This window comes from Mytilus galloprovincialis, chromosome 7, assembly GCF_965363235.1.
Source record: "Mytilus galloprovincialis chromosome 7, xbMytGall1.hap1.1, whole genome shotgun sequence".
Classification (NCBI taxonomy): Eukaryota; Metazoa; Mollusca; class Bivalvia; order Mytilida; family Mytilidae; genus Mytilus; species Mytilus galloprovincialis.
In genome coordinates, this window is record NC_134844.1 from 29,728,014 (window position 1) to 29,747,323 (window position 19,310).

Consider the following 19,310-nt stretch of genomic DNA (forward strand, 5'->3'; position numbering starts at 1 on the left):
GATTCATATATATAAAGGTATGTAACAAATACGCATACGTACAATAATCTGAAACTAGTAAGAACAAGTTTAGATTGATCAATTAAGACCTAAGATGTCTTATGTTTGTCTCGAGATTCCGAAGCGTTGTGTGTCTGACAATTCGCATTTCCAAAAAAATCTAGTAAATGAAATGGTTTAAATTTCCTGCATTTTTATATTTTTGCAAATATTTTTGTGTAAATTGCACGAATATTAAACAAGCCAAATCTGTTTTAGTCATAGTGATGGTCGCATATTCAAATCTTAACTTAGATGTGATTAATCTACCTTTTAAACTTCAGTTTCTAAAATTATTTGACATTGATGAAAAATGAATATTTTATTCAAATTTACACAATATACATGCCTATATATTTAGATTAAATGTTTTTCTCTGATTTTAGTGCCGATATTTCAAGATATTTGCGAAAGTCCAGTAGACATTTCAACAGACACGTTGCACAAGCAAGACGGACAGCTTCATGTCACTGTAATCGACACAAAGCCAAGTAAGTTATCGTAATACTTATACATGTACATACATTCTATATATGTTATCTTTAATTTCACAAATAGATGTTAATGGTATGCTTGACAAAATACACCAGAAAATAAATAATAAAAAATAAAAAGGGAGAAGCTCTAAATTTTGTAAATATGAACTGTCGGGATGTATAGCACGACGGGCCAAATTACAAAAAAAAATGTTTGGGAAAAATAATAAATGAGCATGTGGTTTGTACAATATAAGTACACTGTACATGTATTTGGTATTAATTTGTCTACATAATTTGAGAAACAAATAGTTAGGGTTAAAATTGCATAGAGGGGCTTCGTTGGCTGAGTGGTCCAACTAGTCAAACTACTAGACTTTCAATACTGAGGGGATGATTTCGAATCATGCAAGCTGTGATAGGCAGGTCCATTGAGACCAATCTTAATTCACTATAGCTAGAATAGTCAGTTTTTTCTAACGAGGGTCGGTGGTTTTCTCAGGACACTCCGACTTCCTCCACTAACAAAAATTTGCCATAACGGAATATCAATCCATCAATCACTAGATTCAATCGTGTTAAATTATTATCTGGATATGAATTTACATAAAATAGCGGTCGTAGTTGCCTCTTTCAGAAATATAATATACGTTGGCATATATGTGTTGTGCTTGTAGATATTGTCATAATTTTATAAGACAAAAATATTTAAAGTAATTGAACGAGTCTGGTTTCAGTTTCAGCTCGGTGTAGAATGAATATATTTTGAAAGAACTTCCTAGACTTATAAACCAGAAAATGAAAGTGCTGATAATGACGTAATACCTGACGATTATTATGATTTTCAAAATATATGCAATTGACAAAATTGAAAACCAAATAAAACTATTATATCATAAACTGTAAAATTAATTGCACTGCAGGCAAAACTTGTTTCTAAAAAAATACCTCTAAGTCAAACTCAAGAGAAGGCCAATATGTTGGAAGGCAACATGCATAAAATTAGTAGCATAAAAAGAGTATGGTCAGAAAAATTTGGAAATGGAAATAACTGTTATAAATTAGAGCAAACAAAAAGTGACGCACCAATCACTTCAAACGCAAATTTAGTAAAAAGTAAAGATCTGTTAACAATTTTTTCGCACATGTTCGACAAGAGTTAAATGAAATTTATGTAATGTAGCTGTTGTTTAATCATACAAATGTACTTGATACCAGTTTTTATATATTTCAGGTCTTCTCATAGTTCATATGGTGCACCACCACCTCCTCCCAAACACACGTCTACACAATGGGTTGATACCTGTCCTGCCGTTCAAAATCTATTCTTTTTCCCCAAATCCACTGAATTCCACGGACATCATTGTTGGATCTTACGACCATGGGTTAGACAATCAGGTGGATGTCCATACGTTGGTTGTCAGTAAGTATGTCGGTTAAAAGATTCTCATTACACGAAACTCTACGTTTAATAGTAGCGCCATTAATCACACATGTGATCGTTTGGAAGGCACATTTGATAATGAACATGAGGCGGGAAACAATAAAGGGAAATAACCCATCAATAATTATACGTGTACATACGACCCATGGAGTAAGAGAAATGATACAAATCAATTCATGTAACAATCAATACAATACACTGTCGTAGTTAATTACTTGCTTACAAAAATGTAAGTCTGGTATAAAGGCTAATAGAAAAAAAAATACTCACCAAAGTCCGAAAGGCAAGAAGAGAATAGAAATCAAATGAACATCTGACCATTAAAAACAAAGAACACCACTAAAGTATAAAAATTAGTTCTCAGTCAATAACTAATAAGTTACATTTAACAACAGAAAAATTTACTTCAAATGGCTTTTGCCAGTTGTTTATTGTTGTTGTTTTTTTCTCTTTCTTTCTTTTTTTTTTGGGGGGGGGGAGGGGTACACGGAAACAAGGGAAATGGTATATGTATTCATGACACGCCACTTAGACCAAATGATAAAGCGTTTCCTTCCAATATGCATGGCTGTTTGTACTCTGAACTGAACATAATGACGGTTTACATATTTCGTTACGTTTTTCTTTATATATAGTTTCAATATTTCACCATGATTGCAATTGTTGGATGTCTTTTTATTTTGGCAAGGAGCAAGATAGCAGCACCTCACTGAACGTTAAACATACAGTTCATACATCTATGTATACATCCAATTAAAACTCGCGAATAAATAGCAGTATACTCTACTGGTGCCAAGTTATGTACTTTGTAATTTGTAAATATGAATTTATTACGTGGTCTGATCAGGTCTGGGGATTTTATAGTTTACTTTGCATAAACTGGGGAAAATTAATGTGAAATTTTGATTATTTTACAGACAAAGGAGTTGTCTTGGAGTGACAGCTGTATCAGAACATGTCTTCCCCGGAATAAAGGCTTGCAGGCATACTAATTTCAAGACCATGGTTTATTATATTTGGTGTCCCAAACTTGGTCAGTTAATTCGTCAATACAAACGTCTACCACAATGCTGTTCCTGTATGGTTCTGAGATGTTAGACAAAGTATTAATAAAGAGAATAGTCATTATGTTTTTACATTTTATATTGCATTTATTCAATCCAGTACCTTGATGGCTTAATGTACACATGCATATGAAGTATGCCCTTTAAAGGTGTTAATTTATGCAAATAAAGTCACAGAATTAGTTAATACTCAAAAGAAACTATAACCATACCCTTGTCGAAAAATAAAAAAAAAAAGAAAAAAGAAAAAAAAAAGGTAACAGGACAAATAGGAAGTGACAAATGAAATAATATTTTTTCTAAGAAAAGAAAATGAATATACTCAAAATGCTACGGAAGAGTAGAAGCGTCAGATATACTTTTTTTTATATTTCTTCATATGTTTCCGAAATAGAAAACGCAAAAAAATCCGCATAAATTGAGAGTGTGAGCATTTCATCTCTGTATTCATAATATTGAACAGTCACTTGAGATAGTAGTTCAAGATCATTGATGGCGTGTAAAACAAAACTATTAGGCCGAATCATCCAAGATGTCAGAATTCATTTGTACTTTTTAATAAAAAAAAAGTATATGAGTTTCTATTCTGGGAATAGTATACTGTTAATCTATTATGTCGGTTGATTGATTTTGTTTGTAGTTAAACGTCAAGTGGCAACTATTTCATTCAAGTGCACATCGAGTATAATTTTGGGACGTTCCATATAGGAATTAATCGGCAAAGACAATCTCTCGACAAATCTAAAGAATTTGACGAGAATGTTGATAGTTTTACCACACCGTACGTATCCGGACACTGTACAATTTTCGTTAGAATATTCTACGGAAAATAGAATAGTAAATCCAATGCAAACAAGTTGAATAGCAATGAAATACCAATGTATGTATAAATGCATTGAAAGTAAAATTTAGGAAGAGACAGGTAAAAAACGGGGAACGAAGCAACGTCGACAATGATGTTGATATCCCATGATATACAAATATTGTTCCGACGCGTTGGATAACCTTTCTATCCGCCTTCTAATAATAAAAAAAAACACTTTAATTTCCTTTTTGATAGCTCAATGTGATTCATTGTATAGCCATTGTTTTATGTATATAAGAATATATCATTTAAAAAAAATATGTTTTTGTTGATATGTATAATATCTAGTAGAGTCTATCGAGTAAAGAAACTTTGCTATCTGGGGAAAAACAATTCGAATATTGTTTACATATCATAATTAAAGCTCAAGTCTGATATGAAAACTCTTAAACACGATAATCTGTCAAAAGCAGACCTGTCGTCAGGTCTGGTCAATAGCAGACTTGTCCACAGGTCTGGTCAGAAGTAGACCCGTCCACGGGTCTGGTCAGAAGCAGACCCGTCCGCAGGTCTGGTCAGGAGCAGACCTGTCCACATGTTGCACAAGGTCATGTTTTTCTCTGGCTGTTTATGACATCTTTATACTAAATCCATTGGATGTTGGATGTGTACGGATTGATAATTTAGTCTTAGATGCATGATTTTTTTATAAGTTGTTAGTGGCTTTGAACTAGCTTTCGGATAACTGCGAGTACTCTCAGATCTGTTAATTGTGTCTTTTTGTGTCGGGATGTATAAGTATCCGGCCACGTCAACTTGTATTTTTGTCCATCTGATGAGGTAAGCCTTTTTCAACTGATTATTATAGTTCAATCTTATGTTATGCTGTTATACCACTGTCCCAGGTTAGGGGTAGGGTTGGGATCCCGCAAACATGTTTAACCCCGCCACATTATTTATGTACAAAAAAAAAATGTATGTGCCTGTCCCAAGTCAGGAGCCTGTAATTCAGTGGTTGTCGTTTGTTTATGTGTTACATATTTGTTTTTCGTTCATTTTTTTATATAAATAAGGCCGTTAGTTTCGTCGTTTGAATTGTTTTACATTGTCTTATCGGGGCCTTTTATAACTGACTATGCGGTATGGGCTTTGCTCATTGTTGAAGGCCGTACGGTGGGTGACCTATAGTTGTTAATGTCTGTGTCATTTGGTCTCTTGTGGACAGTTGTCTCATTGGCAATCATACCACATTTACTTTTTTATATACTGTCCTCATGACTGGTAATAACAAAAGCAGACCTGTCGATAGGTCTGCAGCAGTCCTAATTAAGCAGACTGTAGGTCTGCTCGAGGTTAACTTTTGTCAAGGTTAGGACCGCACTCATCTGTATGCGATACAACGCCAACCTTTCCGAAATTACGCAAACTCCATTATAAACTGTAAGAACAAGATTTATCTTTCTTCGGTTGCCTTTCAGAAAGAATCATACAGTTCTGTCATCTTTTGTGTAGGAGATGTGTGCTTTATTGAAGAATTACTTATAGTGCACGTGTTTGTTAGTTTTCTGGTGCTTTCAATTAGCTTTCGCTTATTTCTTATTGATAAATGAAAAGAGCGACTGTGTTGTGTGTTATAAATGTTCTGTTCTTTTTTATTGTGTAATCTAATGCATTTTTACCCACAAGTTCAATCCGATAATGTTGCGATTAAAAATAAGGAAATCCATAAATCATAAAATCAAATTAAGGGGAAACCACTCTATTCCATCACTCCAAAATACGTCAAACAAATAAAACTACGACTATATTTTGTACGATGAACAGGACATTACTGTGCATTACTGAACACATATGTTGGTTTGAAAAAGAAAACATATACTCATTTTTGCTCAAAAGCTGATTCCATTGACGAACAAGAGCTATCCGTATAGGGAGTGATCGACATCAAACATAGTGTACTGTATCAAATGATTATACAGATAAATATTTTCATTTTGTTCCTGAAACGTTTGCGTCTACATAGAAAAGGGCAAAATTTAACAACTTTAATATAATCAAAAATATCATTTAATATTCATTTTTCTATGACATTAAAATGGCAAGTGTTACTACACCAAACACAAGAACAATCATGATTATACTGAGACAAAACGCTCTTCTTCGAAGACTCTGTATTGTTTTGATGTAGTCGTTTAAATTTTCTGTCTGCAAAAATATAAACATATTTTTTATTAAAATAAATTAATCGATTTAGCATTTCGATATTGTAACTGAAACATACACTTTGTGAAAATTGTTTTCAATTTGAAAATAACTCGCATATTTATGCTGTTCTCCGATTTAAAAACTAAAAAAAAAAAAAAAAAAACGTGAAAATATATTCATGTCATGTAACATCATTCTTGTTGGATCTTGTTTACTTTTTCATTCGCAAACACATAATCTCTTTATTGCCATAATATCAATAATAACTTTTAAATAATTTAATAGGAACAATGATTATGCAAATGTCAATACACATTATTTCACACAACACATTTAATGGTTAAAACATAAAAGTATCAACTGGAAAAAAATGCGTGACGTGTATTTCTTATATTATTAAAGAAAACCGTGTTCGTCAGTTATTAGTCTAATATGATGATCTGAAACTTGAATATTAATTATAGAACTGCGATTGAATTATAATTATAAAATGGTCGGTAATTTATGTTGTGTACCTCCTACTGAAATATATCGGTGAATATCTTGTTATATCTAAAGGGAGAGGGAGCGTTTTTTTTTTTCTGAGCCAGAAATTCCGTTTAGTTTTTCTACACTATCATTCAGATTATTTGTTTTTCTAATTTAACACTATAAGGTGTGGAGAACATCTTTACAAAGACGATTCTCGTTATCTGCTTGACCAGAATATTTTTATTACCAAATTGCATTGGGGTTTAAATTTATTTTTTTCAGAAAAAAAAACATACCCTATTACTCCCCCTTCCGGAAGTTAAATGGTTGTTCCATATGTAACATTTCTCATAGTATTTTGTCGGTCGCGCATGTGTGTTTTGTGTTTGTTTTCGTTTGTAAATCATTGTAAATAAGAAAACAATAACAACCTGATTGACTACGACTGATGGAACAGCTACAACTTGGCTTGTAGCAGGGTTAAAACGCATATCAACAGTTGGTCGTGGCTGTACACAGGGTTGGTATACCGGTCTCTGTCCACCAGCATAACCGGAATAATTATAGTTTTGATAGCTATGGACTTGACTTGGCATAATTCCTTGGTACTGATAAACACCGTTCGAAAACCCTGTCTGGAAAGGCCTATGAACTGAACATTTCTCCATGTGTGGTTTCCATCCACATGATTGACATGTATAAATAGTTGCTATGAATGGTTCGTTTTCATCTGATTGTTCATCGGACACGTCGTATTCGTCACCAAAATCTGATGTTGCGTCAGCATCAGCAGGATGACCGGAATGTTCCGGACTGCTCCTTACATTTCTGTTTATTGCCGGGAGTCTAGAGTCAGTTATATCTATTGTTTTATCTGTACCGTTAGATTTAAGGTCAAGTTGTTCGTTTTCTGATTTCAAATATATCGCAGTCCTTTGAGAATTTTGTTCCGGTTTTCCAGACTGTAACGAGTCATTATCCGTTGCATTATCATTGTTGTGAGGTGGAATAGATGTGCCACATTTTGATACATTGTCTCGATTCTGAGTGTCATCAGAGACTGTAGTATCATTTGTGGATGCCGTGTTTCCATTTTCTGTTTCATTTAGCTTTGCGCTTTCCTGGTCGTCAACATCTTGGTCCGGTTGATTCTCCATTTAATTGTTACAAAGCTGGGAAATGAAAAAAAAATATTACAATAATTCATTTTTTCTTAGTATCTAATTGGCATATTGTTGATGTTGTTATTGGAAAATAGTCAGCAATTAAAGTTGACCATTACCTTTGAAGCACATATCTTAAGCAACCTGATATATTCTAAACTTACTACACACATTTACAAGTAATGACAAACCTGTAGAAGGTTTACTTTTCTTGAGGCAGTAATTTTATCAAATATCAAGACATAAAAGACATACATTTTTTTTTTATAAATAATGTTCAATGCTCTTTTATAATAATATGCTTTACAAAGCACAAAAATGTCGGCATTCACATCTACAGCTAAGAAACCTCTAAACCTACTTATTTAGAAAGGATATACAAGTGGTTACGTCAATACAGTGTTCAGGTCATTAACCATGGCATATTTTGGTATTGATATTGATTTACGTATAAGGTCAATAAAGCCCATACCGCATAGTTAGCTATAAAAGGCCCCGAAATGAAAATGTAAAACAATTCAAACGAGAAAACTAACGGCCTAATTTATGTACAAAAATTGAACGAAAAATAAATATGTAACACATAAACAAACGACAACCATTGAATTACAGGCTCTTGACTTGGGACAGGCACATACATACAGAATGAGGCAGGTTTAAACATGTTAGCGGGATCCCAGCCCTCCCCCTAATCTGGGACAGTGATATAACAGTACAACATAAGGACGACCTACAAAAACAGTTGAAAAAGAATTAACTCGTCAGATGGACAAAACTACAAGTGGACGTGGACGGGTACTTGTACATCCTAACAACAAAAAGCCACAAGTTACAGATCTGAGAGTACTCACAGTTAACTGACAGCTAGTTCAAAGCCTCTAAAAACACATGTTTTAACCACACTGCATTTTTGCGCCTGTCCCGAGTCAGTCAGAAGCCTCTAGCATTTTTAAGTCTCGTATTTTATTTTTATTTTAGTTCATTTAAATGTGTGAATTTATCGATGCACCGAAGAAGCATTGTTGGCCTTCGGTTGTTATCTGCTCGTTCTGTTGTCTTTGACATATTACCAGTTTCCATTCTTAATTTTATCAAAGATACTTCAGTTTGTCAGTACGTCGTATTTTAAAGGAGAAAATTTTCAAATAAACGAGCCAATCATCCATATTATACATATTCTCATGATAACTACATATTATGGTATGCGTGAATCAAAACTATAATTGCGTATAAAAACAACAATTCATACTGAGGGAAAACATATTCATCACTATCTTCATAATAAAAAATATGTTTTGTACAATTTAATGAACTGAATCAGTGAATCCTATTTGATGTTTTGTTTATAATTTGCAATTATTCTTGTCATTATCTTTAAGTTAATAACTGAGTGTTGACATTTATCGCTTCAGCGGCAAAAGAAAGTTCTGCAAAATCGATATGAAGTGTGTTAATTTATCTTTTCTTGTGTGTTTTCATCAACTGCGTATTCATTATTAAAACTTAGACATGCATGAATAGGAGCCAATGCAAATTTTGTATTCCACAAAAAAGTGTATTCAACTTTCCAATATATACATATATACATATATATCGTTTTTATATTGAAATATTTGCCACTTAACTTAATAAAATATCAATGATTTTAATTGTTACGTTTAGGCTTTGTTTGTATGCTGGAATTTCAAATCGTAAATTCTCGATCGATATTAGAATGATATTAGAATGAAACCTTATTTAATATGTTTAATCCTGACAAAACATTTACATTATCTATAGTGCTCATTCATATTACATTTTCTATAAGATGTTTTAAGAGAAAATACATGATCCTAACATTGTATTATATACTGTTAACATTTATTTTGTTGAAAAGTGAAATATTATAAGTATCTGCTAATTACTTACCTGTGTCGCTCCTGTCCCTCGACCTAGGAGTATATCATATGACATCATTAAGAACATCAACTATTCATGTTTAAGAGTGATTGCAATAATGCAATTCAAGAACCGTGAACCGGAAAAATAAACAATATAATCATAATATAGAGGAATTTGATACAAATATCGGCAATCAATACTGACAACGGAATTATCAAAGGGAGACAAGTCAGTCCAATGAAGCGATGTGTAATTCCATAACGACTTGATCTTATTTTAATTCATGATCTAGCTTACCATTACAAGGCTTAAACAAATTTAATTGATTAATTTATTTGACTGCAGACTGTTTAAGGTTCAGTGGCAAATATGTCATGAAATATCTATCAATTTATAATATTTACTAATAAATTGATAAATTTGACGCGCGTTTCGTTTGCATTACTCATCAGTGACGTTTAGATAAAAAAGTTTAAAAGCCAAACAAGTATAAAGTTGAAGAGCATCGAGTGGCCAAATTCCAATTTTGTTTTCTATATTGCTGTTTTATATAAAAGAAGAATAGAATAGTAAAACTATGATTGCAAATGAGACAACTCGCCACAAAAGACCAAGCAATACAGAAGTTAATAACTATAGGACTAAGGTTACCGTACGGTCTTCAACAATGAGCACAACTCATTCTGCATTGCCATCTATAATAGGCCCCGAATTATCAAATGTTAAACTGTCTAGTATTACTTGTAGGTTAACGTTGCATTGTATTGATTTGCGATCTGTGATAGAGTCTGTTCAAGTATATTACGGCCCTTGTCATGGCATCTTACACTCTAAAATAATTTTAATATGTATCTTTATTTTAAGTTTGTACGATATATTTGCCACTATTTGCATTTATAACGAATTTTCAAGACAATCACAATTTTGCAGGTACACACATTGGATTGTTGCGGGTTTTTACTTAACATTTGCATTGTTTCACTCTTGTTTTTTACGTCCTTGGTTTGGTTGATATTTTTTTCCTGTGGTGACTGTACCTACATTATCGTAAGAAAACATACCACATCTTCCTATATCTGTAAACCAAAACATGTACGACATGTCAAAATGAAATTATCCTAGCAAATACATGCTTTTAATCGATTTTAAAACTACTAAATAATCGAAAAGCATTGAAAAATGTTTGCACTTTTTTCAGTAAACAAAATGGCTGCAACTCGCTGCTAATAGATTACGAATGTCATTCAAAATTACTTGCATCTTCGAAGTATTGCATCTGAAGACGGGCATTCTATTGAGTCTCATTCAGCCCTGCATTTGAAATACTGCAACGGGTTATATTCCTCAATAGCATCTAGCAATACGCAGTCCTTTCTATATATAGTACTAAATACTTACGAATGTCCGTCGCTCGCGTCATCTAGCTCTGAACCTCTCTAGATCGTACCACACTCAAAGGTGAAAGTATAAAATGCAATATCGGTCAAGATGCAAAACTGTTATTCGGAAATGCCATACGTTTAAGGCATATTTATGAAAGAAGACCAGTGAAATGTAAGTAAAATTAATCATGACTGCATTTTTTATTTCACAACGAAATCAACATGAAATCAGTTTACAATCTAATTTGAAAATAGATAAGCTAAATTTATATGTTGGGATCTATATGCATTTTTCATTTAACAACAAAACAAATGAAGGAAATACAATAATTTGACCGAAAGAGAGAAGAATGAAAATACAAACGTCGTATTATCTTCACTTCATTGAACTGTGGTGGATAATTGTCACATTGGCAATCACACCACATATATTTTGTTAAGGATACTAGTTCTCCAAACAAAATCTGAACAACACGAACCACAGATGAAGACGACTAAATTAACAGTTCTATTTCCACTAGAGGTAGACGTCGATTTTCGTTTGGTCTAAGGATAATTGTTTAATAAGCTTTTTTTAATGCTTTGGTATTATTAGAATAATAAGTAAAGACATAAACGTTCTATATTTTAGTGAAGAATTTTATTGTGTGTAAAGACTAGTCTTATCTATTACGACTTTAGTTAAATGAATATTTTAACCAAATGTGTATTTGAATTATCTTTCTTCCGATACATAAAATTATTAATACTGAATATGTACTTTCGTTGGAATCGTTTAATGTGAAAAATCTATTTCTAATCTTTATTTCTTCAAACATTAAATAGGAAATATTACCATTTTCTTTCTCTGCAAGCAAATTTCAAGGGGAAAAAAATTGGTTCACTACCAGTATCAACTATAATATGTAACGTAAAACATTTTACAACTAAATTAGTACCAACAGGACTAACATGAATACACTTACAAAAGAAATTAAAACCGAGGAATATGGAACTGAACATTTAAATGTGAAGATATTCGCATACTTATTTACATGAACATGTATCAAGATAACTTTGTCTTGTAGTCTGTATTGCGTTCAAAGCAAGGTTTAAAGATAGCCAAATATATTATGTGCCAAATACATTATGATACCAGTAAACTATCTCGAAACATATCAATTCAACTTCTTTTTCAGATTAATTTAGTCACGTATCTACGGAAGCCGATAAGGGCCATTCAAAAAAAAAAAAATTATGTCGTAATTACGACATAGCATGTCGTAATTTCGACATAATATGTCGTTATTACGACATCGCTATGTCGTAATTTCGACATAAAATGTCGTTATAACGACATCGCTATGTCGTTATTTCGACATAACATGTCGTAATAACGACATCGCTATGTCGTTTTAACGACATAGCTATGTCGTAATAACGACATCACTATATATATTAAAGAATATGTATTATCATTGCCAAGAGACTAAATGACACAGAAATTAACAACTATATGTTATCATAATGCCCCCAATAATTAGAAAAGCCCCCGCATAGTCAGCTATAAAAGAGGGACGAAAGATACCAGAGGGAGAGGCCCCGAAATGCTGTGTGGCAGACAGTGTTAACATTAATTAATTATTAGCTCCCTTGGTAAAACTCCAAATTTCATATTTAAAGTATTTCATTGTTGATTAATTTACATGATGCTTAATAAGTATATATTTGTTAATTGCATAGCTTTTGCTATTTGAATTCATTTGTTAAAGATATTTATTCATATTGTAAAGTTTAATATTTGTATCGTTGCAAAATCTTTGGTCACCTTCTTTGGTTACCTTCTGTGAGAAACTTATATAATTTATAGATCCTATTTAAGGAGCTACAGAGTTAGTCTGATAAATTCCCTACTTAATTGAACTAATATGTGAGGACTGACATACATTCTACCTATAAACTAGCGCCCAACTACATGCCTTCGTGTAATAAGGGTGAATTGAAATATAATGATTGCTCTCTTTCTACTTACAAACGTTGGACACGATGTTTCTACAACCTCTAGGATTTAAAACAGAAACTTCGAAATTTCATCCGCAAAACAAAATAAAAATGTTAGAAAACACGAACCAATATTAAAGCAAATTCAATATATGTTTCAAATTATGTTTTTACAGCTCTTGATCATATACTAAGTAATATCTAGTATATTTGATGATTATATTAGCAAAGCTATGTGAAAAAAAAACCGGATGTCCAACGTTACATTTATGAAAAACTGTTTTAAATCTTATGTATAGTGATCCTATTTCTTATTCTCTGATCTTCTTGATACTTGGCAGGAACAACGACAGGTGTCGGTTCTTTGTGGCGTTAAAGACGTTATTTTTGCCAAATTTTATTTGACTCGGTGGCTTTATATTAAGCGGGAATAAGAAAAATGTCCAACGACGTTTTTCGTTATCTCAACGACTGAAAGTGAATTTTGTAAGTAGCAGAAAATGAATAAAAATAGTAAGACAATAATAATATCTAACAAAAGTTCAATTATTGCTGATTCAATAAAATCTTCTCTACACAGTCGTTTTTCAAACGGTAGCCATTTTGTCCAAGTTGATATTTCATTTTTCAAAGCAGTTAACGCGTATTTTTTATAATTAATCAAAACAAAAGTTAGATACACGAAGAGTAAAAAATGACAAGATTCTTTTCTTGTTAACTACATGTTTGGGTCTTAAAGGAATAAAATGCTTCCACACATTACAAAACAGTAGCCAATTTGTCCAAACGTCGAAAGTTCGAAAGACGCTAATTTCCGTCGTTACATGTGATAAAGTTTCAATTAAATGTTCATGATAATTAAAACAAATCGTGTTGTGAAATTTGGAAAAACAGGTTGATGATTGCTGCCGAAAAAAAAGAATAGCGCATGTTGCTATAGACTCCACCCGGGGACATAGGTTCGACACAGGTTAAATTTTGCAATTTTTATTAATCGTTTATAGCTTTTAACGATTTATTTAAAAGAATGGTGAAATGGGGTAAAACATCTCATTACATGAACTTCGTCCAACTTTTGCAAAGACAAATTTTAGACACCAAGACAATCCTCTAAATGTAAAATTCGAATTGAAATTTATATTGTGGAAGTACTCCATAGATCATTTAAAGTCGTCATTTCAGTAAGGTGCAATCACCAATATTAAAAGACTTATACCAGTTCACGGAGTGTTTTACTTCGCGATTTGTCCTGCTATTCATGTTATAACTGTCGTGATGAAATTAATTCCTGTACTAGCGAAGCCCGAACTTTTCGTCAATATAAACTTGTGCATGAAATGGAGGTACTAGTAATTGAAAGACAAATCCCAAACAGCGACGAAAACCGTTTCATCGAATTTTAAAATCCCGGGATTATTTAAGCCGTTTTCGCGGACGATCCAGGAGTAGATTACTATATTTTAAAATGTATATCAGAAATTAAACACTATAGATGACTTGCGGAAATAATTCTCAAGCCAAGGTTCAAGTAATTGAAGGGGTGTATTTCGACAACTTATGTACCAGGGAAAATACAATTCTATTCAAATTTAACCAAGGGAATAAGTGTTCGATTTACTTGCAGAGTGTCAGATATATTTGTATTGGTGTTGAGTTAAGATTTAGAAATTTTACAATGACAGATGATATGCACCTTGAAAGTTAAACATCATATGATAAAAGTTTCGTACATCTAAAAAAAAATATCCTTTTTACGGAAAACTGTACCACATCTGCCTATATCTACTTCTGTCCCATCTTTCTTTCCCACATTACTTGCGACAGTAATGCATTTTTAGTTGAAATAACTTAAAGGGTCAACATTATTAAATAGATTTCCACAACTTGAGGTAATTTATGATAAAATGACATCACAAAACGAACAGAACCAGAATCAGAAATTTTAAAAAATTTGTAATATAATAAATAAATCAACCAACATATAAAAAAACAAATAAAACTTGCAAAAATTAATCAAAACCCCTCTTCGACGCCGCTTTTTATGTGTAACGTCGTGTTTTAGGAACATCGTGCCCATCGTTTGACAGTATATACACAGCAATCGATACGTCCATTCACTCTCATTACCACAAAACCGAGTTGTGCGCTTGTTTAAAGAAAGGTGTTAGGCTTTGCTTGCCTTGATAGGACTTCAGGTCAGTCGGCTTAGTTCCCGGTCGGTTTCTTATTACTTTCAATCAGGATCTATAAAATATATAAGTTTCTCACAGAAGGTAACCAAAGAAGGTGACCAAAGATTTTGCGACGATACAAATAATAAACTTTACAATATAAATAAATATCTTTAATCAATGAATTCAAATAGCAAAAGCTATGCAATTAACAGATATATACTTATTCAGCTTCATGTAAACTATTTAACAATGAAATACATTAAATATGAAATTTGGAGTTTTACCAAGGGAGCTAATAATTAATTAATAACACTGTCTGCCACACAGCATTTCGGGGGCTCTCCCTCTGGTATCTTTCGTCCCTCTTTTATAGCTGATTATGCGGGGGCTTTTCTAGTTATTGGGGGCATTATGATATGACCTATAGTTGTTAATTTCTGTGTCATTTAGTGTCTTGGCAATCATAATACATATTCTTTAATATATAGTGATGTCGTTATTACGACATAGCTATGTCGTTATTACGACAAGTTATGTCGAAATTACGACAAAGCTATGTCGTTGTAACGACATATTATGTCGAAATTACGACATAGCGATGTCGTTATAACGACATGTTATGTCGAAATTACGACATAGCGATGTCGTTATAACGACATATTATGTCGAAATTACGACATAGCGATGTCGTTATAACGACATGTTATGTCGAAATTACGACATGCTATGTCGTAATTACGACATAAATTTTTTTTTTGAATGGCCCTTATCGGCTTCCGTACGTATCATCTCCGTTCTTACAATGTTTCTTAAAGCTTCCTCATTAAACATGTTTCATAGACATTTAAATTATTAAAACTGATTTTGATTGAATCATTCCTTTATCAGACATAGACTTTGTCGTTTGTTTATGTAATATATACGTGTTTCTCGTTTCTCGTTTTGTTTATATAGATTAGACCGTTGGTTTTCCCGTTTGAATGGTTTTACACTAGTAATTTTGGGGCCCTTTATAGCTTGTTGTTCGGTGTGAGCTAAGGCTCCGTGTTGAAGGCCGTACTTTAACCTATAATGGTTTACTTTTTAAATTGTTATTTGTATGGAGAGTTGTCTCATTGGCACTCACACCACATCTTCCTATATCTATAGAAGTGGAACAACGCAACATAAGAACAGACTAAAACTAGAGGCACCTTAAAGCGAAGGAGTACAAAGTTCTATCGATCAGTATAAACTCTGACTGAAAGTTAATGAAATGTAAGCCACAAAAATAAAACATCGTGAAATCAAATTACTTAGTATGATATTTACCTCATTGTAACATTTTGAGAGATGAGACAGTGGATCGAGTAACATTTTGATTTGAATTTAAACAATCCTTTACCAGGCAAAGTAGTGTAACAATCCAACATAAGAACAGATTAAAACTACACCCCCAAAGAGCATATGTCGACCACCTGCATCTTTGACAAAGCCCACAATCATTACAGGTGAATAATTCTAAGTTAAGAATTAGTCGACAATTTCAGTCATATTGACATATAAATTGTAGATTTTATACTGGTGAAACAAATTCTTTTTATCTAATTTAGCTTTCAAGTTAAAAGGCCAAACATGACAAAAAAATGTTAATGATTATTATTAATGGGAAATTAATCCAATAACGAGTCGACTAAAGACAGTGACCCATATTTGTTGACTTCTTTGACATTTGGTTGCTTTGTTGAGAGTTGATTTTATATTATTATTTTTAAGATATAAGCCAAAACGCAAAACAAATGGTAAACATCTTTATTTAAGGGACTATTAAGGAGTATTCTGACGATTACGGTCATATAATTCATTTGTAGATCTGTCATGTTGGTCATTTTTCTTTTTAAATAGTCTGCGATCTTTAAAAGTTTTTAAAGGCAAACATTTAGATAAAATGGTCAAATTTGTTTTTTAAGGACAATAACTGATATAGGAAGTCATATGTAAGTTTTGAGGTACACAGTCAATAAGTAGATCTCAACAATTTGAACATTGTCGACCCTGTCAGATTTATTTATTGATAGCGGTTTTCAAAATAAAGGGCAAACCTTGCGATTTACTCCTGTGATCATTTTTTAGCCAAGTCGGCCATCTTGTTAGGCAGGCGAGTTCATTAGACACATTTCTTAAACAAGATACTCCAATGATGATTGTTGTCTTTAAGCTCAAATACTTTTTAAAAGTTATTAATTACGATATAGTGACTGAAAAATAATTAGACTGAATTTCTAAAATGTAACTCTGTGCCAAGTACGGCTATTAACCCTTTCATGAACCCTTTTAATGCGTCATGTGCTTTTTTGTTTCTTTTTGCTTACAATATAATTGGAGGATGGCGTTTTGATGTTCTTTGCAACACTACAGAAGTGATGACTTTCGATGTAACATGTAATCATTGCGTGAGAAGTGTCAATGATAACAACAATCGTGTAAAAATCCAAATCTTGAAAGCTTTCTCGCCGTATATATACATAGTACGTACATGTAGTTCTGATGTCGTAGTTATACTCAGTTGGTTTGTACTGCTTAGTAGTCTGTGTTCTAATGACTTGACCGACGTCAACTCAGGATTTATATCAGTTCAAATCGCAGAGTGCTATCCATTTAGATGTACAAATACACAGCTACGCTGTAATTACTTTACTTTATAAATTCGAAATTCTAGTTATAACCTCAGGCAATAACAGTTTATATCAGTCAGTGCTTTTCTTTATGGAATGTATTTCTACGCAGTTTCTGTTGTAATAGACTTAACTATCATCACCTGTGAAATTTTAGAATTGTAGCAATTCATTAATGCTTAAAATGATATCTATTATTAGAAATATTTCAAATACTTATATCATAATTATGTTTCCTTTTTTAATTTTGGTATTGTTTTGTGTAGATGTATATATACAGTGGAGATCACTTCTAACCTCTCATTAGAACTGTCAGAATAATCTGTCATGGAACTGCTCTTAACTGTCCTAGAACTGTTCTAAGTAGAACTGTCAGAATCAGTTCTTGTTAGAACTGTCAGAATCAGTTCTAGTTAGAACTGACCAAATCAAGGTCTAGGTAGAACAGCCAGGATCTGTTCTAGGGTAGAACTGTGTATAACTGTTCTAGGTAGAACTGTCCAAATCAGTTCTAGGCATTGAACTATCAATAGAACTGAACAAATCAGCTCTAACCGTGGGACTGTCAGCAGAACTCTTTAAAACTGTTCTAGCTTTAGAACTGTCAGCAGAACTCTTTAAAACTGTTCTAGCTTTAGAACTGTCAGCAGAACTCTTTAAAACTGTTCTAGCTTTAGAACTGTCAGCAGAACTCTTTAAAACTGTTCTAGCTTTAGAACTGTCAACAGAACTCTTTAAAACTGTTCTAGCTTTAGAACTGTCAGCAGAACTCTTTAAAACTGTTCTAGCTTTAGAACTGTCAGCAGAACTATCTAAAACTCTTCTAGCCGGAGAACTGATCAAATCTTTCAAGATTGTAGAACAATTCTAAATGACTTCTCTGCAGTTAGGGCATCTCATTTTAATTTTTTTAAATATTTTTAGTATTTTTTTAATATAAATTTTTTTCTTTTGACTTATTTATATACTTAAGACAAAGATTTCTTAAAACTGTTTTATAGATAGAATTGACTACATGAGTTCTAGTCGTATAATTGCCCAAATCAGTTCTAATCGTAGAACTGTTCTAGTCGTAGACGTAGAACTGTTCAAGCCACAGAACTGTCCTAGTCGTAGAACTAATCAAGGACTTGGTCAGTTCTAAGTAGAACTGTCTAAAACTGTTTTAGGGTAGTACTGTCCATATCAGTTCTAGGTTAGAACTGTTCTAGCTAGAACTGTCTAAAGGTGTCAATATGTATGTGTGCATACTGTCCTAGAACATTTCTCCTGACAGATTCTAACAGATTTGATCGAGGTTAGAAGTAAACTCTACTGTATGTCGTGATTTAAAAAGGTAAAATTTAAATCCTGTGCGTCTTGGTTAATTCAAATTACATTTATCTAGAACATCATTATGTATGTAACATCTTATACGACAATTGCTTTTGTGATATCATTGCTGGCTAAAACCTGGCATAAGACATAAAAGGTGAACGCGCGTAGGAGTGGGTGGTCTAGAAAAAGGGGGGCTGAGGGTTATACAAGTTCATTCAATTCTAGATTGATAATCATATTTTATACATAGTAAGC

At 32.7% G+C, this 19,310-nt stretch overlaps 2 long non-coding RNA genes across 2 annotated transcripts; one reads left to right on the forward strand and one right to left on the reverse strand.

Moving 5' to 3' along the window:
• Positions 1-431: 431 nt before the first annotated feature.
• On the forward strand, positions 432-3,081 carry LOC143081620 (uncharacterized). Its single transcript, XR_012979993.1, has 3 exons — positions 432-530; positions 1,750-1,938; positions 2,877-3,081. It is a non-coding gene; the product is annotated as an uncharacterized LOC143081620 (long non-coding RNA).
• Positions 3,082-5,883: 2,802 nt separating this feature from the next.
• LOC143081621 (uncharacterized) lies at positions 5,884-9,711 on the reverse strand. Its single transcript, XR_012979994.1, has 3 exons — positions 9,576-9,711; positions 6,936-7,676; positions 5,884-6,033 (listed from the first exon to the last, which is right to left on the reverse strand). It is a non-coding gene; the product is annotated as an uncharacterized LOC143081621 (long non-coding RNA).
• Positions 9,712-19,310: the final 9,599 nt, after the last annotated feature.